General features: G+C 37.5%; 1 protein-coding gene and 1 long non-coding RNA gene across 3 annotated transcripts in view; one reads left to right on the top strand and one right to left on the bottom strand.

The window, feature by feature from the left end:
* The window catches only part of LOC122816916 (protein FAM13A-like), a 1,835,067-nt gene that overhangs the window by 1,048,224 nt on the left and 760,024 nt on the right, over positions 1 to 26,819 (bottom strand). The window lies entirely within an intron of this gene.
* The window catches only part of LOC122816917, a 752,891-nt gene that overhangs the window by 299,370 nt on the left and 426,702 nt on the right, over positions 1 to 26,819 (top strand). Inside the window, exon 3 of the long non-coding RNA XR_006367121.1 lies at positions 22,057 to 22,129. This is a non-coding gene — a long non-coding RNA (uncharacterized LOC122816917). The remainder of the gene's footprint in view (positions 1 to 22,056; positions 22,130 to 26,819) is intronic.

The raw sequence follows: 26,819 nt of genomic DNA, 5'->3' as shown, positions 1-26,819 counted from the left end.
TATGACACTGTCGATAGTTGTGCTGCATTCCTGCACTTTTAAAAGCCAAAGAACTGTACTGTTGCTTCAAGTTCCTTGTTACATTGCGTCTACTAGAGTCAGGGCTGCTGAATTTAGATTGTGTGGTTGCTTATGCTTGGGCTCCAAACCAGCTATCTTACATTAGGATGTTTTTTTTCCTTTATTCTTGCGGCAGAAGTGTGCTGATCTAAGCCCATCCAAATTGGGAATTGCTGAAGGAGGGCTTATTGTGAGCTTTCCCAGTTGGTAGATAGCTTTAAACGTGTTGCTCTTTGTTTCTATATAAGCCTCGCATTTGCATGAAGCTTCTCTCCCCTCAGCAGCAGTGGTTATCAGTGCCTTATATAGATGTAAACACCCTGAAGATAAGATTTACCTAGAATAATGATCACTGAAACCATTCTCAGCCCACTGCTCCTCTAAGAGCAACTAAGTTGCGCACTGAGCATCACCACTTTTTGGATGACCTTAGACTACACAAAATATAATTGCCACTCATAGTCTATGGGCTACCACCACAGTCCAGTCTAATTAACCCATTCCTTCCCTAATAAAACACACAGTAAGAACCTGATATCACAGATGGGCAGTTTCCTACCATCTCTGTAGTCAGCCTGGATGACAAGGGCATCCTGAGACAATGTAGCAATTGTCTCATGTATACAGACAACCACTTAATCTTGAAACAAGCAAATACTATATGTGAGAGATGTAGTTATGATATGAAATTGGAAGCAGGACTTTCATCATACAGCATACATACAAATCGAATGCAAAATAGGTTATAAGCGCACACGCACATTTATTTTTTATTTATTTTATTTTATTTATTTATTTAAATTTGTTGACCGGGAGTGTCCGACTGGGCGTAGGTCCATTTTCAACAGAGGCCCGGGGAAAAAAGCTCCACAGTTAAAATAAAGAGACAGTAGTTACATTGGATTACATAGCGATTAACAATTTAACATAGCAATTACTTACAACATATTTACAGATGAAGAACATAGTACATCAGTAGACAACTAGAATCTTTATCTGTGAAGTACATAACAGACATTAACAAATGTTACAATGAGAAGTTCCTGCTGTATAAGTACTAGGCTTATGAGCATCTGAGCTTGCTATAATCATGGTAGTTAGTGGAGTGGAAAGAAAGGTAGTGGTTAGATGGGGTGGGTGATATTAGAGTGGGAGTTGCAAAGGCATAGCCAGAATGTTTTTAGGTGCGCTTTAAGTAAAGTTTTGAAGTGGGTGCATGATGGTACGGAGGTAATTGTGGGTGGAAGGGAGTTCCATAATTTGGCTACGGCGCAAGAGAATAGTGCTTCACCAGCAGAGTTATTGGCTTTAGTGATCTGCAAGTGATTTTTGTTGCTGGATCTTAGTGGTCTGGTGGTGCGATAGGATTGGAGTAGATTCTGGAGGGATGGGACATTTAGTGGATGGTTTACTAGTTTGTAGGCGAGTGAGAGTTGATACCACTGAAGGAGGTGAGGGAGTTCAAGCCAGCCCATTTCAGCAAGTGAGAAACAGTGGTGACTACGGTAGGATGCCCCCGTGGCAAATTTGGTGATTTTGTTGTAGCAGGTCTCTAGCTTGTTTAGATCGCATTGCCTTAGGTTGGTATATATTGGAGAGGCATAAAGTAGGGTGGAGATAAGGTGGGAATTTCCTATTGAAATCTTTGCTGCTTTGGTGAGAAATTGCTTATTTCTGTATAACGCTCCTAGTTTTTTGTGGACTTTTTTTATGGTCATGGATATGTGAATGTCAAATTTTAGTTTATTGTCTATTTCCACTCCTAGCAATTTGGTGTGTTCAGTTGGGTATATAGTGGTGTTGTCTTTTGCTGTGATGTTAAAATGAGAGTTGTTTTGAGTATGTTTGGTGGGTTGGAAGATGAGTAGTTTAGTTTTGTTTAAGTTGAGTATTAATTGGACATCAGATAACCAAGTTTCAACAGAGGAAAAGGCTTCCTGTGTGACTTTTTGCAGTTTTGGTAGAGACTGGGCTGAGCAGATGATGCTGGAGTCATCTGCGTATTGTATGAGTGTGCCATGTTTGGTGGCAGAGGCTAGATTATTGGTGTAAACAGAGAAGAGTACGGGTCCAAGGATGGATCCTTGGGGAACCCCTATGGAGACAGGTAGTTGTGGAGATATGTCATTCTGCCATACAACGGATTGTTGGCGGTCAGACAGGTAACTCTGATACCAGTTGGTGACTGATTGTGAGAAGGATAGGTTATTGAGGACAGAGATAAGTTGTTTGTGTGGGACCATGTCAAATGCTTTAGATAGGTCTAGGAAAGTAGCAGAGGAGAGATAGCCATGGTTTTTATGCTGAAGGATAGTGTTAGTAAAGGAGAGTAAGGCAGTGGTGGTGCTATGGTTTGGTCGGAAACCATGCTGAGTACTGGAAAGGAGGTTGTTAATAAGGAGGTAGTCTGGGACCTGAGAGTGTATGCATCTCTCTAATATTTTGGAGAGTGGAGAGAGAATTGCTATGGGGCAGTAATTGATTAGTTCTGTGGAGGGTCCGCCTTTGTGGAGGGGAATTATATGTGATACTTTCCACAGTGTGGGAATGTAACTTTCTGACAGAGATCGGTTAATCAAGATGGATACTGGGTAAGCCAGAGCATCAGCTGCGATTTGTAGGTATTCACTTGGGAGGTTGTCTGCTGCTAATTTGGTGGGTTTAAGTTTAGTTAAGAGTTTTTTTATTTCGGAGGTAGGTACAGGAGAAAAGGAGAAGGCAGTGGGGATATTACTAGTTGAAGGTGTGAGTTGGAGGGGAGGAGGGTTGTGTTGTTTAGCTAGTGATAGTATGGTTTGGGTGAAGTGTGTGTTGAATGAGGTAGCAATATTTTCTGAGGAGTGAGGGATGTTAGGAGGAGGGGTACTGACTTTACCTGGGTGGAGGATGGAGTTTATGGAGGACCAGAATTGTTTGGGGCTGTGTTGTGAGGAGTCTAGGGCAGACTGGTAGTATTAGAATTTGTCCTGTTTTATTAGCTTTTTGACTCTATTGCGTAGTTCTAGGAATTTATGTCTAGTTGAGGAGGTTTTGGTTTTGCGCCGGTGCTCCCAGGCTTTATCCCTGTGTTTCATTTCTGACTTAGTGGTTTTCTGTAGCCATGGGGAGGGTTGTGCTTTGGTTCTGGAAAATCTTATGGGGGCATGGTAATTAAGGATGTTCAGGAAGGTAGTATTAAAAAATTCAACTGCGTCATCTAGACTGAGGTACTTTAGATGATGCCAGTTACATTCTTTGAGGGATGAGATGAATCTGAGTGGGTTAAAGTTTAGTTTTTTACGTATTTGACGGTAGATGACAGGTTTAGCTTGGTATAGGTATTTTTTGAGTAGGAATGTTGGGGAGTGATCACCGAGGCTATCTGATAAGCAGCCTGTTATATATGATTGGAGTCTCTTACTGACTAGTATCCAATCCAGGGTAGTGTGCTTGCTGGAGTTTTTATTTATCCTGGTTGGCGATTGGACTAGTTGGGTGAAGCCATGAAGGTTTACATGATGGGTTGGATGGTTGCCGGAACAGCATTGCCAGCCAATATTGAAATCACCTAAAATGATAGTTTCTTGGGGGAGATGGTGGGTAGACCAGCTGAGGAGGTTTTCTAGTGTAGGGATGTTTTGGCCAAGTGGGAAGTAGCATCCAATTATGTTGATGGTTTTGTTTTGGTTTATTTTGAGGTTGGTATATATTATTTCTTCATTGCCTATTTGTGGAGCTGATGATTTTAAGACCTGGATGTTTAGATGCTGTTTAAATATTATAGCTACACCACCTCCTTTTTTGTTTAGCCGGTCTACTCTTAGTATGCCGTAACCTGTAGGGAGTATTTGCTCACTGGTAATGTGAGGTTTTAGCCAGGTTTCTGTCAGGATGACTATATCTGAAGAGTACAAGTCTATGGTGGCATGGAGTTCATGGACTTTGTTGGATATACTTCTAATATTTAGGCTTAGTAGAAGGAAGTCACTTGGCTTTCTATTGGCTGTAATATGGGAGAAGTTGTGGTTTCTAGTCTGATTATAAGGATTGGGGTTGGAGATGGTAGGGCCAGGGTTGGGGTGGATGTCTCCACTTAGAGCTAGTTTTGATATGCATGAGGTTATTAGTTTTCTCAGTTTTTGAATGTGTTTGTTTATAAGGGAAACTTTATGATTGTGCTCTGTGGGTAATAGGTATGGTGGGAGGGTTACTATGTTAAGTTGTAGGGATGCTTTATGTTTGAGTAATATAGTTGGTAGAATATGTGGGATAGTTCTTGAGCTGGTGGGAGGGGAGCTGAGTGAGGGTGAGACATGAGTGGTGGTGTGAGTAGTAGTACAGTTGTAGTGGTTGAGTGGGGGAATGATGGAGCTTTGGTAGGATGTAAGATATGCAAGGAGAGTGCATGCAGTGAGCATAGGTAAGGTATGCTTGTACATGTTAGTTGAGGAGGTGTGATAGTAGTGGGAAGATGGAGGAGGTAGTGTTGGGTTAGCGCTGTGGTTGACTATTGGAAAGATGGGAGGGGTTTGTGAGTGCAATAAAGGTGGGACCACTGGGGGCGGGAGGAAAAAGGGGGCAGGGTGGGGAGCGAAGTGGGTAGAGACCCTGTTAGTTGCTCGTATGAGGGGTCTGGAATCAATCAGTTAACAGAGTTAACTGATAAATGAACATATGATAGTGACAAGGGTGGTTGTAGTTTTAAAAATGGTGCCTGCCACAGGTAATATTTATTAACTTTGGGATTGTCTTAAGGTAACAAACAGGGAAGGGGGAGGGGAGAACAAGGGTGTGAGCAGGCAGCTATTTGTACTGCTGCTATTGAGCCAAAGCAAAGACAAGTTTGTGTTTAAGAAACAATCACAATTGACCAAGGACTGCTCTGAAACTGTAAGTCAATTCTTAACCATTTCTCAGGTGGAAAAACAGGATAACCTTGTATCAGTAGGCTACTGCGGTCTCAGTTTAAATTAACAAACAGACAGTATTGATCAGTTATGGATACTATTTGCTAACAGAAGGGAATAAGAGAGAAAGTGGAAGGTGTGTGTGTGTGTGTGTGTGTGTGTGTGTGTGTGTGGGGGGGGGCTGTGCTCTCCAGGGGAAAATGAATATTGGCTCAAACAGGTAGACACATACTCAAAGTTAACTTTAGCTGTTTGCAGACAGTTCAGAGCCGGACTGCGCTTATCTTACAAGAATGATAAAGGTGGTACCGCAGTTGAATACTTAAGAGTGGTGTTAGGTTCAAAGTTAACTTTAGCTGTTTGCAGACAGTTCAGAGCCAGACTGCGCTTTTCTTACAAGAATGATAAAGGTGGTACCGCAGTTAAATACTTAAGAGTGGTGTTAGGTTCAAAGTTAACTTTAGCTGTTTGCAGACAGTTCAGAGCCGGACTGTGCTTTTCTTACAAGAATGATAAAGGTGATACCGCAGTTGAATACGTAAGAGTGCTGTTAGCTTCAAAGTTAACTTTAGCTGTTTGCAGACAGTTCAGAGCCAGACTGCGCTTTTCTTACAAGAATGATAAAGGTGGTACCGCAGTTAAATACTTAAGAGTGGTGTTAGGTTCAAAGTTAACTTTAGCTGTTTGCAGACAGTTCAGAGCCGGACTGTGCTTTTCTTACAAGAATGATAAAGGTGATACCGCAGTTGAATACTTAAGAGTGGTGTTAGGTTCAAAGTTAACTTTAGCTGTTTGCAGACAGTTCAGAGCCGGACTGCGCTTTTCTTACAAGAATGGTAAAGGTGGTACCGCAGTTGAATACTTAAGAGTGGTGTTAGGTTGGAGAGACATTGAGCTCCTCATGGGGCCTGTAGCAGAGTGGATTGTAGTTTTAAAAAAAAAATTCACTTCACTTCCCACACTAAATAAGAAGCCGACGCATAAACCCACATATGCAGAAGTACTGATTAGTAACTTACCAAAAATTCAGAGACCTCCCAAATGTTGCCTTCAGATACTACATATACAGACAACAAAGCAAACAATCACAACACATAATACACACACCAGTGTCTCAACAAACAAGCACATAAGGCAAAACACCACAAAACCCACATAGTGGTCAAAAGAAACTCTATAGTGAGAAACACAGATGTCCCCCTCACCAGGCTGGATAAGAAGGTTATGGTTACCTGTCTGTCAGATGCCAGCATCTGGCAGGTCACACAAGTACTCAGGTCACTCAGACACAAGTACCAGTATGACTCTGTCATAGTCTAATGGGTGTGAATGACCTGAGATGTACTTCCCTTGTCTATAAGAAGCGAGACATGACTGAACTCTCAAATTATGTGTCACAGGCAGGCAGGTATGAGTCTGGACTTCTACCTTCACCAAGGATGATGTCAGAAACCAAACAAAAACTGACTGGCTTTAACAACTGGCTTAACTTTTGTTGTCAGTCCAATGTGATCGAATATCTGTCAGCCTGGGAGAACATAATTGACAGCTCATGCTGTTTTGCCAGAGATGGTCTGCACCTATCCCCTCTAGACTTTCGGATACTGGCAAAGGCATTAACAACTCATACTGGCTTTTTTAGGCAGTGTCAAAGTAGCCATCCTCCCAATGTAACAAAATCTTCTCTTCATAAGCTCAGGTTACTGCTGCTCAGTGATAGGAGTCTAAACTAAAAACTGCACTCCCTAGAAGTAATCCTCACCTTAGAATATGCTGATATCTGTGCAGTCACTGAGACATGGTTCAAAGCCATGGAAAACACTCTAGCCATTCAAGGCTACAACCCCTTTCATATGTTCAGACCACCAGCATGAAAGAACCAAAGGAGGAGGTGTATCTATCTTCATAAAGGATAAGTACAACTCAAGACTGGTGAAACAGTATTCTCCTGAGTTACTCGATGTCCAGCTAACCATAGGCAAAATCCCATACCACATCACTATTAGCCATAGGTCCACACCATTAACTAGGAAAAACAGAGCATACCTAGACTTACTGGAGTTACTAATCATGCAGCCCAATACCTTAACTCATGGGTGATTTTAACTATCCTACCATTGACTGGGGAACATGCACAATCACTAACATGCAGGCTCAAAGGTTCCTGGATTTTGTCAGTGCAAATGCTCTGGAGCAGCTGGTTGGCATACCCACTAGAAGATCAACCATCCTATATATAGTACTCACTAACACAGGGGAGCATTGCACTGCCCCCACGTACAATGTCCTCTTTGGTAAGATGGGACTATAAGATAGTCTTCTTTGAAATACATATAACCCCAGGTACCCCATCAAGCTCAAAAATGTAAAAAATTTACTCAAGACAAATTACCTTCTACTAAGGGATGGTATAAGAAATTTCAAAGCTCCCCCAAACCCAGATAACACAGACTGCTATGTAGAGGTAGACACTAATGCCCTTTATAGCCACTTAAGCAGTTGTATAGAATCGGCAATACCAGACCAGATGAAATCCAGGTCTTGCTGGAAAAACAAGCCACCCTGGTGGACCCCTGATATAAACTGGCTATACAGCAAAAGAAACTAATGTCCAAATGTAAGTGGGAACAGGCTCAGCAGTAGAAGAAATCCCTTACTAGCCCAAACAAATAAATCAGGGATCTAGTCAAGTCAATGAAAGCAAATTATGAAGCAAAAATAGCCTCCCTAGGTAAGGAAAATTGCAAAGCATTTTTTAACTATGTCTGTAATCTAAAGGGGGAATACCCAGCTATACACAGAGCTGGTTGTAAATGGCACCACCCATATTAAACCAGAGAAAACAGCCAACCTGCTAACTGATAGATTTGGATCAAACTTCACCCACCCCGTCCCCACCGGTCAACCCCAAAAGTACGCCTGCCATCATTCTTCAGCCTGATATCTCAAGGGAACAAGGCATCTCTGTACTCTCCAAGGCTAGAAACCAAAAACAGTTGCAGAATCATTACCAAAGCCGTAAATGATGAAAAAGTGTAACATTCTGGAAATATACAGAGACCAGGAAGACCACTCGACTAATGTGTAAAATACAAAATAATGTTTAAAATACAAAATAATGTTTTAATAAATAAAAGACATTTATTTTAAAGAAATGCATCAAAGAAAAACATTCAGATTAAGTGCTTTCGTCCCATAAACCAATAGGACTTCATCAGAATACAAAGGTTACTATGCACAGTAAATAAACATGGCTTCTCTGTGGACACTTCAGGTACTGGTTTATTAGCTGTATCTAATCATGTTTCTACAGACAATTCAGCATTGCTTCAAAAGACTGTACAACAGTTATGGTCATTGAATTTAAGAGACTGGGTAAACAACAAGGAACCAGATTCTTGGCACAAAGACTAGCTGAGAACATGCTGTGCAAAATAAAATAATTTATTCAACAACAAAGTTAACAGCTTTTGGCCCAGTCCAAGGGACTTCAGAACTAAAATTCCAAGCCTACACATGTATTAAATAGGCCGTCCTTTGAAAAAACTACCAATCACCTCTAAGGGATGATTAAAATAATTTAAATATTATCCTATCAAAATTCATTCTTCCTGTATATGGAGAAGCTTGTAATTAAAAAAAAAAGGTAAGTGTAATCAGTATAAACCCAAAAAATTCATACAAGCATTAAACAATTGTGTCTTTCAGCTTTTCCCAGTTAGGGGTCGCCACAGCGGAACTCCGGTCCGCTAATGATTGGCAGTAGATTTTTACGTGCTGGTTTGCCGGGCCTAATGCACAACCTTCAAAGAAGGAACACCCATTCAAGCATGTCGCCACACAGAAGACGCTCTAACTGAGAATCAAACAGGCAACGTCTAACTGTGAGGCAACCAAACATAAAATCCATACAGAGTAATCTATGTAAGATAATTATTTTAAATATATTATGGCATATGTTTGTATAAATATAAAATACCATATAGTAAAATAATTTTGAATGGTTTGGTAAAAAAAACACCATCACATAAATACATGTATAAAGTAAAATACTCAACACAAAATGTAAAAAGTGTAAGACAATAAATGTAATTGCAATTGTAATGGATGAAAGCAGGGATTTGAGACAGCATCACAACCTATCCTACCCCTATGTAAGAACAATCTATGCCAACACACATAGCAGCATCAATGTTGTTACCAAAATGCACTGGCAGCTAGCTTAAAGCAACCATCTACAGTTTAGCTGCCCTAAGTTTTAAAAGACTACTAACAGATATCCCATTATTTAATCCAGGCTTTTCACTAGCATTCAAACATAGTCGCCAAAGCTGTTCCTTGTATTCAACTGTGTGCTCCCAGGGGCCACCCTTGGGTTCTGAGCCACATGCTTCAAAACAAAGAAATACATTTTTTTTTATTTTTGGCACATAACTTGTTCCGATACAAAGCATTAGTTTCCCTTTTCTGACTCACATCATAGTAATGTTCATGAATACTCTTACACAGTGAACATTCGGCTTTTCCAAAATAGAATGAAAAACAGGAGCCACAAAAGCCCAAGTAAACCATACCTGCACTGTTAAGAGTTAAAGCTTTGGCAGAATCAGAAAGAATAATTCACACTGGATAACTTAATGTCGTCACCGTCATAAATAAAACTGCACTGTCTGCAAGCTACACACTTTTTGGTACCTTTAGCCATTCTTCCACCATTAGTATTGAAAGGACCATCTCTTTCCATCCTCTCTTTTAAGTCAGAACATATTTTAGACCTAAAGAGAGGGGCTCTCCCACAGTTTTTCCACTAAATCATGATCAGTTTCAAAAATTTTCCCTATTATTTTTGATAAAAGTTTTAGTGCTCTCCCTACCATATTTAAGCAACAAACTGTCCTGAAAAGATGTTTCACAATTCTTGCTACTCATAGTAACTTTTGGACCGGGGAGAGATTTTCCCAAAGGTGGAAATAATTGTGTTGTCTTTTCTCTATTTATTTAACAATGCAGCTCATTCAATAAAGCTTCTAGGTACCCTAAGCAGGATTTTGAAAACCCTAATATCTTTCTGGGGTTTGCCCTCCACAGAAATAATTCTAGCCAATCATACCATTTGTCCCTTCACCAAGCTGTGTTTCTGTTTGTAGGGATGACAGCTGCCAAAGTGCAGGTCATTGTTGGAAAACATGGATTTCCTGTATAATTGAGATTTAAATTTGCCCATGCTAGATTCCTTCATAAGGGTATATCAAGACAGTTAATACTACTGTAGGAAAAATGATGGGTAAACTTCAAGAATGATGTGGTACAATTAATGTACTCAACATCTTTTAAACTTGCCTCATTCCCTTTCCATACTACAAAAATAGCATCCAAAAACCTGAAATATGTAGCAAGGTAGAGTTTGTATGGGGAGGAAAAGGCACAGTTTTACTCCCAGTACTGCATAGTTACATCTGCATAAGAGGGGGGTGCAGCTAGCCCCCATGGCAATGCCACTAATATGCTTAAAATATTCACCCTCGAAGAACCCAAAGTTGTTACTTAATTTCCACAAAGTCAACAACTGTGTTGAGTTCACCATTGTCAAGCCTAGTATGTACATGTACACTCAGATTCTCTAAACCACTCAAGTCCAACATGGTGTGGTATACAGGAAAATAAATCCTTAACATCAATAAGGACTAAGGGCCAATCCTCATGGTAGAACTCGGATTTAATGTTACTAAGAAAGTCCCATGAATCCTTCAGTATATTTTCAAAAAGGGTACTCAAATCCTTAATGCTCCTGTCTATATAAACTGCAAAGGGATGTTTTTTAGACCCATTAGCAGCTGCTATTGGCTGAAGGGGCAGATCAACAATATCCTTGTGTACTTTAGATATACCCAAAATATTTGGTATCGGGTGTTCTGCTTTGAGGAACCTCAACCCTTGGTTGTCAATACTACCTTTGAACATCAAATCCTGTAAATATGAATCAATTCTGCTACAGGCCACAGTGATCTAATTTTTAGAAATTTTACAGTACTGTTGTTCATTGTTAAAGAGGGTAAACATTTTACTAGAGTAATCGGTGGCATGCATAAAAAAAAATCCCTGCCCTTATCAAGCTTCATAACTCTAATTTCTCTGTTATTTGTAATATCTTACATCAGAGTTCTCTCTTTTTTAGTCGTACTGTTTTTCCATCTAAATTTTTGGGAGCACCATTTTCTAATATCATTTGCAAATAACTTTTCACATTTTCTAATGTCATTTGCACATAACTTTTAAAATAACCCAGTAGTTGGATGCAGTGGAGGGCTGTAGGTACTCTTCCTAACAAAATGCCTAACGGAGTTCCGGAGGCAGCATCCACTGTCTGAAAATAAAACTTTAAAATTTAACTTTCTAAAGTACAGTTTCAAATCCAGTAAGATTTCTCCAGTATTTAACTTTTGAGTTGGTACAAATGTAAAACCTTTTTTAAACAAATTAAAAAAACTGCCATCTATAGTTAAATTATTATAATTAAAATATTTAATCTATCCTGCGAGGAGACGATGTCATTATAATTGGTATCACTAGTAATGTATTCATTGTCATACCATGTTGTAGGTTTGAAATAAATTATCTTTTCAACCCTCTGCTTTTCTCCTTACTCCTGCTGGGTGTGCACACTGGGGAACTTCTCATCCTTACATCCTGTTCATGTGTAGGTTTATCCACTCATTGTGCAATCTTCTTAGATCTCCTTGGTGAAAATTGGGGGATTCCCATTAAAAAGCTGCCATTTTCTACACACATTGGGTCCTCAACTACTTCATCCCTTAATGTTTTAGGTCTTGGGTAGGCTGTATTACTAGTGTATTCCCTTTCATCCCTAGGTTTCTTTTTTGTTTTCCTAATTTTAGTCCTTTACACAAACTTATTAACATGTTTAAAAACATCCAAATATTTTTGATAGTACACATCAAATAGCAAACCTTGTTTAAGCTTTTGATCAATAGCTTGAATATCTTGATATAGCTTCTTAATATATCTGTCATTGTCTTTCATAATCAGTTCCATGACCCTAAAACCACATTCATCAAAAATATTAGCTAAATCTTTGTAATGGTTAATCCCCATCCCATTTGGAAATGTCCAAAGTACGAGTCCCTTTAGTACTCTTTGGCTAGCATGGCACTCTTGAAAGAATGCATTGTGTACTTACAGAGTCTTATACTTAGTAAGATTCTTTTGAAAAAGCACCAGAAGAGAGTCAAAAGTCATAGAATAAGGATCACTAACCATAGCATGTGCAAAAGTACCAACAAAATCCACTACCCACAAATTTAAATCAAAAGGACCTGAACATTTATACTTGTCCTAGAATGGAAAGTATCCTCCTGGACCTCTCTGGGATGTTCAGTTCCATAACCAACTGTAGCAGGATCAACGAGAATATTCTGCTACCTGTGGAGGACTAGCATCAAAATTCAAACCTCACTGACCATTTGTATTGATGTTGCACACCTGTTTGTCCATTCTGTTGATTCCATTTGACCATTTAGGTTTGTACGGCAGTTCCTGGACCTGATTCGGCACTTCCTTACCACTTCTGTGGCATTCATAGGCTCCATTCTTATTCACCCTATGACAGAGGACTAAAATAGGAGGGGCAGCTCCAATTTGCCATGTAAGTAATCTGACAGGCTGAGTAAACTTGCTGATGAGAAAAGGAAAGGCTGCAACTTCAATGTTATTTGTTCAGGTTCCCAAGCAGTTTTTAAGTTCAGCACATTGTGCAAGAAGTCCTGGGCTGGCTATGGCACAAAAAAATAACAAATAACCACAATGTACCATTCAAGAAAATATAAATGGACAATAGGGAACCAGATTCTTGGCACAAAGACCAGCCGAGAACACAATGTGCAAAATAAAATAATTTGTTCAAATAAAAGTTAAGCGCTTTTGTCCCAGTCCAAGGGATGACTTCAGAAGTAAAATTCCAAGCCTACACATGCATTAAATAGGTCATCATTTGAAAAAAATATACTAAAAATTATTAAAAATTAAAACATTACCCTATAAAAATAAATTGTTCAGGTATATGACAAAGCGTTTAGTTAAAATAAATAAATGTGTAATCAGTGTAATCCAAAAATAAATTCCTACAAGTGTTAAACAATACCAAATATAAAATCCATACAGACTAATCCATGTAAGATAACGACCTTAAATACATTATAGAATAGGTTTGTGTAAATATAAAATACCACACAGTAAAATCATTTTGAATGGTTTGATAAACATCATCATATAAACAGAGAATACATGTATGAAGTAAAATACTCAACACGCAAATCTAAAAGTCTAAGAAATGCTGGAAATAAATGTAATTGTAACGGTAATGGATGTAAGCAGGGAGTTGAGGCAGTGTCACAATCTATCCTAGGTCTACTTCTAAAGACTGACTCTCACAACAAAATTTCTAAATCCTGAGATAAAAATCATGAAACTTCAGAAACCCAAATGTCGATTTTCACTAGGGTAAGGAAATACGTGGCCAATTGTAAATAAAACTCATGCTGAGGTAAGTAAAACCCACCTAAGTGATGGGCTATGCCCCCCACACTCCCAATGCAAGAGGCTGCACCCCCCACACCCCCCTAACTAAATATACTGACTCCGGGATTGCACTACAGTGAAGAACAGGGCAGGTTGGCCAGGTGTTTAACTTACCCTAGTAAACAGTCGTTTGGGTTTCTTAAGTTTAATGATTTTTGTCTTGTGATTTTGAAAGATAGTTATGTGAGAGTCCGTCTTTAAAAGTAGACCTGTCCTACCCATATGTAAAAACATTTTTTTGGGGGGGGGTTACTCATTGCACTTTTATTTATTTATTTTTTTTGCATTACAAGCTTCTTCATAAACAGGAACAATGTATTTTGATAGGGTAATGTTTTAATTATTTTAATCATCCTTCAGAGGTAATTGGTAGTTTTTTTCCAAAGGACGGCTTATGTAATGCATGTATACACTTGGAGTTTGCGTTCTGAAGAAGTCTCTTGGGCTAGGATGAAAGTGCTTAACTTTGTTGTTGAAAAAAATATTTTTTTTGCACAGCGTGTTCTCGGCTGGTCTTTGTGCCAAGAATCTGATTCCTTGTCTTACATTTATTTTTTCTCGGCTGGTATATTGTTGTTATAGATTGGGTAGACAAACCTACTTTTTTTCCACTGGTACCAATGCGCATAGTGTAAGTCGTCTGAAACATTGTATTACAGCTAATTCCTTGAAAGACTATTTACAGGACTTCGAAAAGAAACATTCTAAACTGAAAAGTTTGAAAATGGACAATGATTATTTAACGGATTGTTGAGACTCTGGGCAGTACCTCAGGGTCTCAGAAATTTAAATTTCTGAGTGGGTTAAAATATGAGGAGGATACATAAAGACTTTGCTGATATGTTTGACAGACATGGTCAGGAACTCATTGAACTTTTAATTAAATATAATACCCATGAGATTTCTTCACTTATTAATGAAACAGAATCTTTGGATAAATTCATCCAGAACAATTTATTATTTGAGAATTATTTAAGTGATTATGTGTATGTTTATACCAAGATACATAAAAAGTGTGACAATATTGTATCTAAAAACAACAAAAAATTACAGAGATTTTTAGGCCAATATAAAAATATGAATGCCTACCCTTTAAAAATAAAAGGGTTTGGGAAAAAAACTTATAATGGAAAATATGCATCTTCCAATGGCATGGTAGATTGTATGGGGGAAGATATGGTGGATAATGATCAATGAACTAGATTAAATCAAGATTTTCCAGTGTTGAGAAGATTGGAGTGTTTAGCATGTCACTCAAACAGCCCACAGTATCCAAGTTGGGGTGCACATTTTCAACACTGCAGTTAGAATCAAAGGGGACCCAGAGAATTGAGAACAGGTCGCAGGAGGAGGGGGAAAGGCAAGAAATGATGATGGCGCAAATGGTATTATGATTACCCATAATGGCTACAATATTTTTAGTTACAGGCATTTTACTAGCACTAAAGATAATTTCTCCTTGTTTGCCAAAGGTTGTAAATTTTATTCCCTTAAAACCTTTTAACCTGACAGATTTCCTTGTGGAACTACATCTATTCATCAGGAAGTTGAATTTAGCTTTAATGTTTCAAACAAAGGGGAACTGTATGAACAATTCAAAAGTACTAGCATTAGTAAAGAGAAAGGTTTATTCATTCCACCACCACATCCTTTAATGCCTTTGAGAAGGCATGTGTCACAGATCTTTATAAATTAGTGACTGATAAAAAAAACTCAGAAATTATACCAAAGATGAATTTGAGTATTAAAGAACAGTCCTTACTTCAGTTACTTAGGGAAGACGAATCCATTTGGATCATGAAACAGATAAAGGTAGGAGTACAGTAGTCTGGGTGTTATATACGACATGTTACACAAGTCTCAGAATTATTTACCAGTATCCAAAAATGAAGTTAATATTGCATACCGACACAATGATTTAAGTTTAGAACAATTATTAACGAATGGGTTGATAACTGTTTAGAAATTTTTGAAAGTTAACAAACCATTTATTCCTGCAATTGTTGGTATCCCCAAGATCTATAAAAACATCTTACAACCCCCCCCCCTTTTAGACCAATTGTAGCAGCACAGAATTAAAAAACTTACCACCTAGCAGTTTTTGTTGACAGGATTCTTAAGCCAGTCACAAAAAGTTGTTCACATTTGTTGAAAGACTCATGGGACTTTTTAGCAAGATTTATTTCTGAGATTTTCGGGAATAATATGTATTTTGTGATGATAGATGTTATTGGACTTTTTACTTCAATACCCAATGATTTAGGTTTAGAATTTTTTTAATGAAAGTGTATTAAACTATAGCAATTTAACAAATGACTTCATCAATTTGTTCACTGAACTTATGGCCATGGTGTTAAACAATAATTTTATGTTTTTTTTTTTTTTTGAAGGGGAAATTTTTATGCAAATAAAAGGTGTAGCAGTGGGAGCCTCATGTGCCCCTATATATGCTAATATGTTGTTGCTCAACTGGGAAAAGGTATGTTTTCACATATAAACAGTTCAGGTTTTGTAAGGTATATTTGACGTTCCTTGACAATATCTTTGTGCTGTGGACTGGACCCAAAGAAGAGATGATTCCCTTTATAGATTTAAATGCTACTACCACTTTTTTAAAATTCACATACAATATTGAAACACAAGGCATCGTCTATCTAGATACATTTAATAGTAATTCAGCAAATGGTTTTAAATCAGGCAACATTTAGTAGTTCTTATTTACATTTTAACAATTTTCATCCTTTTTCATTTAAAAAAAGTTTAATTAAAGGTCAATGTATAAGGATAGCTAGAATGACATCTTGTTTGGAAAAAAATTAGGGACAAAATGAGTCTATTCAAAAAATGTTGATTAATAGGGGATACCCAGAAAATTTGAAAACGAAGTAATGATGGTAATCTTGGATAAATGGGAGAAGAAATATGAACCCATTCTTGGTGTTGGGATAAATTTGTTCAATAATATGACCAAGGAGAGAATGATGGAGGGTTAGGATATGACTTCTTATGAGCAAGCTCTTGTTATAAAATATAATGACTGGTCACCTAGAGTCAAAGAAGTTAATAAAAATTGGAATATTTTTAGAATCAATCCAGGAGATAAACAACATTGTATGGATCAAGCCTGAATTTGTGTTTAAAACAGATGAAAATATTAAAACATTACTGGAGAGACAAGAAGCGTCTGGTATATGAAGGCTTCTTTTAAAGGAGCAACAGGTGACAAAACCATAAAATGTGGTGTTTATAAACAGTGTTCCTGTATACTCAAGGAACAGAGTGTGAAAATCAAAAATGGTTTGGATACAAAAGTTTATTTGAAAAAAGGTAATTGTTTTTTCAGCAGGGTGAGTTTATTTAGCCATCTATACAAGTAGCCTAGTTTTTATGTGGGAAAGACAGAGTGTAGTTAAAGTAAAGACATTTTTCATGATGATTTTATGTTTGTCTATAATTGATGTGTTTCATCAGGATTTTGATATATTTGTTCATATATGTCAAGGATCTTCGTTGTTGATATTGTTTGTACACAGTAGAGTTCAGTGGTATGTTTCAAAAAGATGGTTTTAATATTTGGAATATATTTGAAGACTGTTGAATAATTCTGGATGAATGTTTTCTTTAATGTAATAATTAACTCAATGTGAACAATTATATTTAACAATGAGTTCTAATTAATGATTTTAGCATAAGAAGTGACATAATAACCTTTGTATCCTGATGAAGTCTCATTGGTTTATGGGACAAAAGAGCTTAATCTGAATTGTTTTTCTTTTATGCATTTCTTTAAAGTAAGTGTCTTTTGTTTATTAAAACATTATTTTATATTTTACACACCAGTCAAGTGGTCTTCTTGATCTCTGTACATGTCCAGAACATTATACTCTCTAATGCTAAAAACACAACATTAATGGGCCCTGGCACCACCCCAGGTTGCCTTTTAAATAACTTAAAAAATGACCTAGCAGTCCTACTTGGATCCTTATCTAACCAGAGCCTACAGACAGGCTATGTTGCAGCAGAATGGAGGACAGCAACAGTTATCAGTACAAAGGGGGACCATCAGCCAACCCACAGAATTATAGATCCATAAGCCTAATTAGTGTCATCTGTAAGGCCATGGAATAAATCATCATGGACCTTATCAACAAGGACACAGGTAATCTCTAGACTCTGGACCCAACCCAGTTCAGATTCATTAAGGGTCTTTTAAACCTGGTTGACGTCTTTAAGAAGGTCACCAAGGCCATAAATGAGGGAAAGACTGTGCATACTTTGACCTGTTTGAGGCATTTAACACAATCCCCTACTCAGGTATTATAGAGAAACTTTCTGAACTGAGCATAAACCCCTGTGTCACCAGGAGGATATCCAAATGGCTCACCAACAGAATACAGTGTCAAAGTGGTTTCTAGCACGAGGCCAGTCACCAGTAGCATACCACAGAGTTCTAAACTAGGCCCCCTCCAGTTCAGAATTTATTTCTCAGAACTCCATGCAAATGTAGCTGGCCTTTGGATGACCAACTTCATGGACAACTATAAAGTGGGGGCAATCACTGAATCCCTGAATGATACTGATATACTTCAGAAAGGATTAATGCAGACAAATGATTGCTGCCAAAGCCATGGATTGAAACTAAATGCAAAAAAATGCATAATTATTCCTTTTGGGAAAGCAAATACCCCAGCTAATTACAAAATAGACAGCACCCCCCCCCGGGAGTAGGCCTAGTGGTACATGATCTGGATACTCAGGTTGAAAGGAATCTGAACATCGACCATTTCTTGTCTACAGTAGTGAGGAAGTCCTTCAAAGAATCACAGCTCATAAGTAAAGGCATGGCATCCAGATCAAAGGATGTTACAATTCCATTGTACTCAGCCAAATAACTAAGTACAATGCACCCTTTTGCATGTACCAAACCAGGCACATGCAACAGCTGGAGCGACCCCAGAGTTTTTTTCACAAGGAAGCTAGAGGGTATAAAAAAAACAAGTCCTACATGGAAAAATTGAAAGCCCAATCAGTGTCTTCTGTATCCTACAGGCTACTAAGGGGCAATCTGTGTCTGGCTTACAGGGCAGTCTCAGATCTGGCCCTGAAGGAAAAGGTACACATTTGTAAATCAAACTGCAAAAGGATCACTTGTTCCAGGGATCTTATCCTAGCCTCTGACATGATTAAATCATGTTGGAGAAAGATGTACAGTGCTAAAACACTACCCCTTCTCTGGAACAGGCTTCCCATTGAAGTGTCCCTCTTCAAGTGCAACCTGGATCAATAGATGCGCAATTGTAAATTCACTCCTGGGGTGGCAACCATGTCTCTCACTGACAAAAGCAGTTATCATTAGATAACATAGCATAGGCTTATACTTCTGTAAACTTTGTTCACTTAGCTATCAATAGTTGGGAAACTTGGGATAAATATGGCTAGGTTTCTAAGGACTCTTGGGCCATTAGCTTAGTAATCTCTTATGATCCTATGGACATATGAAGTTGCAAAAGATTGAACTGTATTAAGTATTTTTGCAAAGTCTAGTTTTGGATGTATATAGTAAATGGTTAAATCATTTGCAAATTCTGTAAATGGGATTTTAGTTCCAAAACACACGGGGATAGAATATTGGGTATTTTGAACTGGTTCTAAAAGGAGAGGTTCAATATAAAAACTAAACAAAGGAGGGGAAAGGGGACATCCCAGTCTTACACCATAATTAATATTAATGGGGAGAATAACTACCAAGTATAAACGTATTTAGCAGTGCACAACATAAAACAAGCTGTCATTTGAAGGAGAATAACTTTACTGATAAATAATATGGATATTGGTTTATTTTATTAAACTTTGATGGAACCTAGGAATATTCTAAAAAAACAATATTAGTGCAAATAAGAATTGGATAGAAACCCTATCAAACGCTTTAGCATAGCCTAATAAAAGAACAAAAATCTGAGGTTTATTAACATAATTCCAACTGATTAGCGTAGATAAAATAAAGATTTTGTATGTAGTTTGTCTACCCTTAATAAATCTTGACTGATATTTAAATAGGATAAATGGTAGAATTTAAGTCTATTAGTGACAGTTGCACATTTGTTATATCTAAATTTATGAGTGCTATGGTCTGTAATTGGTCATTAGTGAGTGATCTGTATTATGATTGCGAACGATCATTTTTGACTGACTGAAGTATGGGTCAGTAATCCCATTTTTAATAATATAGTTGAAGCAGTAGTAAACAATTTTTGAAATGGATGAACTGAAGTATTTTTTTGGGGGGAAGGTGTAGACTTTCACCATTATACCAAACCCATTAATTTATAAAATTCAGAAGTGTATCCATCTGGACCTGAAGATTTACCCTTCTTTAGGAGTGTACTAGAACACTGGCTTTCTTGTGTATTTGTTTGTTTAGCTAAGAGGTCTCATTGTTCTTGAGTAATGTTGGGAAATTAAGTTGGTTTAAATAATGTTCAATTTCACATGAATTGCGTGTGTTTTAGTAGAGAGCTATTGTGTGTATGGAAAGAGGTTTCATAGAAAGCCTTTGAGAGCTCCTAGTTTGTGGCATGCCTCTTGTTTCTTTCTCTTTCTCTCTCTGATTTCTTCAATGTTTTATGAATGACTTGTTAATATTCTAGCTAAAAATTACAGAGGAGTTGTTCCCATTCTGCATAAGCAGCTAAGATTTTGTTCTTATACCATGATAGGTATTGCATGCCCAATTCCCACCCCCTGCCCAGAGAAGAGTAAGTAATGTAACAATTATAACAACAGAGAAAAAAACAGGTTATTTTAACATAAGCATTACTGGATATAATGCAACTAACTATAAATGTGTGAACCTGGTTAATATCAGTTTCAGAAATATTCCTGTCTGAGTAGGCTTAGGTCACAGAATGTTCTACCCGTTCAGTAAAACAGATCCTTTAATAATACTAAAAAGATTAACTAAATGTGTCTGCTTCTAGACATATATGTGATGAAATATTAAACTGCCAGAATTATGAACATACTATCAAGGGAAAAAAGCAGCAGTTTCACATATATTTATTTACTTACAACAAGAATGAGTATTCTAATAATAATAATAATAATAATGATAAGTATTCTTAATAATTGTGTCCACAAAGCTTTTATGAAATACATATCTAAAAATAGGTGAAATTTAAATTATCAGCTGTGATGCAATGTTAACTGGATCAAATACTGCATTGTGCCTTTAAGAAGGATCATTTACAGGTGAAAATTTCTCTAGTTGGCATCAGGCATTGAGCTTTTTAAGATATACATAGACATTATATTGTTTACTTGCAAGCAAAGTTGTTTGAATTGCAAAGTTTGCCAAAGTCTTTTTTTGAAGAACTAAGTAGTATATGTGGAATGACAGGTACTCATCTGGAATTAAAAAAAGAGGACTGAGACCCAACAATAACAAAACTGTGTTGTCAACAGGATTGATCATCAAGGTAGTACATATATGTGCATTTATATGCCTTGACTGAAAGTTGACCATGGATGTGTGAATCCTGTACAGTTCAGAGAGACAAAAAAAGATGGTAGTCCAAGTCATCACCAGACAGCTCAAGGGTATTCCCTAGCAGATTTTTTTTAGAAGCAGGACAAAGAACATTTTAAGTCTTATGTTAGATATGAATAATCAAAAAAGGCATTTAAATATTTTCCTTGCTTCTTCAGCATTGTTAATTATATATCTTTTAGCATCATGCATAAAAACTAATCTGGTAGGGAATTGCATTTAAAATGTAGTCTTATTGGTTATTAGATAGCTACTCCAGTTTTTGGCATTGAGTGACGAGAGATTATTATTTTGTTACCATTGCAGATCACGTTTTTAGCTAATTTAAAGGAGTAAAAAAGTGTTTAACATAGGTCAAATTGTTTAACTTTCAAGATGTTCAGTCTTCAGTTTGTTGTGACTTGGGATTTTCTCATTGCCTGATATTTTCTCTCAATGGTAATATTTTTGACTCTTTCCTTGTTTGGCAGCAAAAGAGTGAAGATGTTGCAGACTGTTTTGGCAAGATCAGGATGCAAGACAGATTCAGGAATGTCTTTAATAATAAAATCATTTCTTCTGCTGCAGGCTTCTAAATATGTTAGTTTTCCTTGTAATGCTGAGATCTCTCCCTTTCTGACTGAGTTTTTTTCCCAATACGAAATCTGGCTTTCAGAAATGTTGTTTAAAGAAATATTTATGGTAGTTAATTGTAATGATATATTGTCAATGATGTAATAACTGCAGTGTTATTTTTAGGTCCTCCATTCCAAAACATTGCTCAAGTTTCATTTTTTGAGTTAGATAATTTTTTTTCTTCTTTAGTTGACAATTTAGATGTCTTGTTTGGCTTTTCTTTTTCTGAATTGCTGACTGCAGAGTACTTCATCTTGGTTGTTTGTGCATTCATCAAAACAGATGTCTGGGACATGTACAAAAAATATTTCATTTATATGTACTTCTGAACACTGGCCTTCTTTTGTATTCTAGTACAGCATGTGCGATCATTGCTGGGTCTTTACACAAAAGCAAGTTGCAGACAAAATAGAAGGTTTCCCACAAGGTAAGATGGTTATTTGGTCTAAAGATGTGGTTATTCAAAGTTATTTGTGCAATCCAGTGATTTGGTTGTCAAAAAGTTGTTGGATGTTGATGGATTCAAAACGACATGGTGGAGCTGTGAGGAGATGCTGCTCACAGAATGACCCTATATTGCTTCCTCCCCAGAAAGGGGATTTACAAGATATGTATACTAGCTTCTTTTTCTGCAGCCATTGGTCTTCAGTGTCTACACAAGTGCCATTAGAGTGACTAGACAGCAATTCACAACTCTGAATAGAAAATGCAATGATCTGTAATACTTTAAGTATGAAGTTTAGCTAGACAGGATGGAATGTGTGTGTCCAGTGCCAGAGTAATAATGTAATGTTTGGTAGTACAGGATAACACATGTAGGTAACAACAGTACAAGAGAGAGATTGCAAAGTGGAAAGTGAAACACTGAAAAGAACAAAAGATGACAATGGACCTTGGTATAATTATGCAAAATTATATAAAGCTGGACAAGAAAGCACTAAGGACAACCAGGGGAAATATGAGATGCACTGACAGTGGCATCACTGCTAGTGAATGGGAAAGTACAATTGTATAGGTAACTTAACATAATGGTAGATGGCTGACTACATCACTGTTGTAATATTACTTACATCTGGGACTTTGATCCAACCAGCCTGACAAAGGTCAGTATACTTCAACTTCATCATGTAGAATTTATCAGACTCTTTTGGAGAAGAAGGTTCAGAATCAGGAAAGAGAGAAGCTGAAACAAAAACATCCTCTAAGGCTTCAAACAATGGGAAGATGGCAAATGGTTTGGGAATATTCCTGTGAGGGAGATTGATGCATTTCTTTTGAATATTAGAAATCTCTAGCTTTTCCCCTTTTGGAAATGCTTTCACCAAAGAAAATTGCATATGGGGAATAAGAGGAAAGAGTATGTTCAACATCTAATAATCAAAAGGAGAGGGAATTTGTGAGGCTTAATCCAAAACTTTTGCATCTAAAACATCCTGTTCTTCAGAAGATGATTCCCTTTTCATTTTTAATAAAAAACTAAATGAAAACTCCAGCCAGGCTAGAACTTCCACTGAGTGACCTTTCAAACCTCTGTTATCAGAGGCATATGGGATATATGCAAATGACCCTTATAAACATCAGGTGTTTCAGCTATATGGCAATTCTGAATGCCCATGACTTATTTCTTTTTAAGTCGTTTCAATGGACAACTTCAGGCCAATAAAGCCAAACCCCACTAGCTGTGGATATGCATATTTCAGCCTTATGTCCTCATCATCACAGCACAGGCAGAATGTTTGACTAAGCCTGAGAATATATGGCGAAATAAGTGGTCACTCAGTGGAAGTTCTAGCTTGGCTGGAGTTTTCATTTATTTTTTACTGATTGTTTTTTTTTTTTTTTTTTTTTGTGCTGTGCTGATGAGGTCATAAGAGGTCATTTAAAAATGAATGACTATTAGTACAAAAAAGCTGCCTCCTTCAAAATAAAAATCAATGTTGTTACTCCAGCAAATCATGTAATAGTTAAGAATTACTCTAAGGCAAATTACTTGTACAAATTTCAAATCCTTCCAAACACAGAGATCACAGATGCCTATGCAGAATTGTACCAAGAAACCCTGTACAATGCATGGAGACAGCTATGCCTACCAGAAACAATCCATTAAAAAACGCAAAAATCACCCTAATGGAATCCAAACAAACAGATTGCACAATTAAAGGAAAAAAAGTGTCATAACTAAAATTAGGAAATGCAACACCCAGAAGGATAAAAACTCTCTCATCAGGCTAAACAAACAACTAAGAGGGCAAATGAAGTCTACAAAAGCCAATTTTGAGATAAAGATAGCCTCCCAGGCTAATGACAACCACAAGGCTTTCTTTAGCTTTGTCAGAAACTACAAAGTTGGTATGCAACAGTGTGAATAACTGGTTGTTATTGGAGCCACTTACACTGAAATAGAAGATACAAGCATAAGTCTGACTAGTCTCATATACAGAGCCATGGAAATAATTATCATGGCTATAATTAATGATGACACAGAAAACCTTTGGACCCTAGATTTAACCCAGTTTGGCTTTGTCAAAGGCAGATCATGCCTATTCATCCTCGTGGACTTTTCTAATGAGGTGAACAAGTCAAAAAATTAGGGCAAAATGGTGCACACTGCCTACCTTGACCTGGCTAACGCATTTGCTACAATCATGCCTCTCAACCTCTTGCTGCAAAAAATCTTGACAAAGCTTAAAATAATGGGGGGACAAAGGCTCAAAAATAGGGACAGGTTTTAAATATTGCTCTGATAAAATTAGAAAGTTGCTAGAATAGCAGAATTTGTGGTAGCATTCATTTTCTGAAGAATGTGAAGTCTGTAACTCAAATGTTTATCAATATTTAGTAACTTCAATCCTCAGTGTGATTTGCCAGAAATCCACAAATTTTGAAGAACAGACCAAAAATATGGGGCAAAACTCTAAGCATTCAGCAAAAATCCAGACAGTTAAGAGTTATGGATACAATACCCCACTGGAGCATTGTAAACAAACTCACTGTATTAAGCATTAATAACTATTATGTCCTAGAGAGCCAGCTGGTTCTCAGATGGTTCCCAGGAATTTAGGATAGGGAACATTACCTCCACAAAGAGGCCAGTCACTAGTTGAGTCCCTCAGGCCTCTGTGCTGGGCCCGCTTCTTTTTGACATACATTTCTTGGAAGTCAAAGACAATATAAAAAAGCCCCTGGCTGACCAAGTTCGAAGACAACTGCAAACTAGGAGCAGACATAGAATCCCAAGACACCAGCATCCTACAGGAAACTACTAACACAGACAAATGACTGGTGCCAAAGCTACATGCCAAGAAATGCATAATAGTACCCTTTGGTATGTCAGCCATACTAGTAAATTACCTCATTAATAACTCACCCCTGAGAATGGACCCAGAAATCAGTGATTTGGGGATGTATGAGGATAATACCCTGGCTTTCAACCAATGCATGCCTAAGTAAGTAAGGAAATATTTCGATGTTGCTCAATTTTTAAGCAATGCCATGGCATCTAGGTCCAGGGATGTCATCACTCCTCCATATTTGGCCCTCGGTGACTCTTTCTATATGTATCTGACAAGGCACAAACAGCAACTAGAATGTCCACAGAAGTTCCTCACAAAAGGAAATCAGGGTGTAAACACATGTCTTATGTGAGACTGCCTCAAGGCTCTAACTCTGTATTCAGTTTCTGACGGACTGTTGAGAGGTGATCTGTGCCTGGCATACAAGGCATCCTTGGATCCAACTCAGATGGACCGTCTGCACATCAACCAAACCAATAGCATCTGAAGTACTTAATCTAGGGACTCAAGCATTGCTTGCAACATAAATAGGGCATGTTTGGGGGGACAGGTATTTATCTCAAAGAATTCCTATCTCTTGGAACAGGCTTCCCATCCATGTGAAGCAGAATTCTTCACTAAATCTATTCCGGCATAACCTGGAACACTGGATATGAACTCAGAAATTCACCCCAGCTCTAACACCTGTGTGTTTAATGGGCAAAGGCAGTCTGTAAATCATACCACTACCTTAATTACATAAACTCATAAAATCAACCTCTAGGGCTCAAAAACTTGTGGGATACATTTGAGATGCATGTCAGGTTTATAAATATACCAGTGGTCTTTAGCCTAGTATACAACTATGAACCCAAATGCTGCTTGATTCACTCAGCAATAGACAGCTAGCTGTAAACTGAGACCCAGAATGATGTCATTAACCACTCATCTGGTGACACGGGGGATACTAGCTAGTATAACATTTATTAGGAAATTATACTTTAAGAGACATGTACAACTGATAATGATCTTGAGAGCAAGGCTTGAAATCATAATAACTTCTACATACCTCAAAAAGTATAAAATTATAGTTTACTTGTCATTGTTAAAATAGCTGCTGTTTTCTGTAGTGCTGTATATGTACTTTTGTTTATGTATGCATTTTTTTTTTTTTACTTTGGATAAAATTAGAAAAGGAGAGAGAAAGATTTCTTTTGTCTCTCTGTCAGAAGAACAAGAAGCAAGACAACAAGGCCTGACATCTGAAAAAATAAACAGCAATTTAAACAAAAATAAGAGTGAATTCAAAAAGTCATTGCTACTCCTTTAAAGTTTCCCCTAAAGAGGTCTATGTCCTCCACACCTATATACTAGCTTTGAGATCACTAACTCAGATTAGGGGAAATGCTACTACATCCAGCATACTCAGACTTAATATATATCCCCCACATTATGCTGAAATATTCAGAAGATCACAGTCAATGACCTTGAGATTTTATCAGGGTAGTTTCCTTTGTTCCAACTTCCAGAACCTCGTTTCATCTGACAATTCCAATTTCTTGTGTTACTTTTGGGAGCACCACTCATGAAACATTTGCTTGCTATATATTTTATTTTATATACATTAGTTAACAAGTAAGCCCATTGGCCACAAATGTCTTATTTCAGGGGTGAACTGAGAACACTGTATGGTCAATTCACTTTCTCAGAGTTGCACATAAGGCAAATGGAAGGGGAAAGAAGCAAACCAGCACCCTTGAGGACAGGAAATAACTCATTAACAGCTCAGAGCCTTAATGCTAAGTGTCAACTGCCAGAAAAAACAATTTGAAGTGCAGGTACTTA

This window comes from Protopterus annectens, chromosome 12.part0, assembly GCF_019279795.1.
Source record: "Protopterus annectens isolate FY-2018-M chromosome 12.part0, PAN1.0, whole genome shotgun sequence".
NCBI classification, from domain to species: domain Eukaryota; kingdom Metazoa; phylum Chordata; order Ceratodontiformes; family Protopteridae; genus Protopterus; species Protopterus annectens.
The sequence above is the reverse complement of the archived record's forward strand: the minus strand, read 5'-3'. Positions and strand labels throughout refer to the sequence as shown.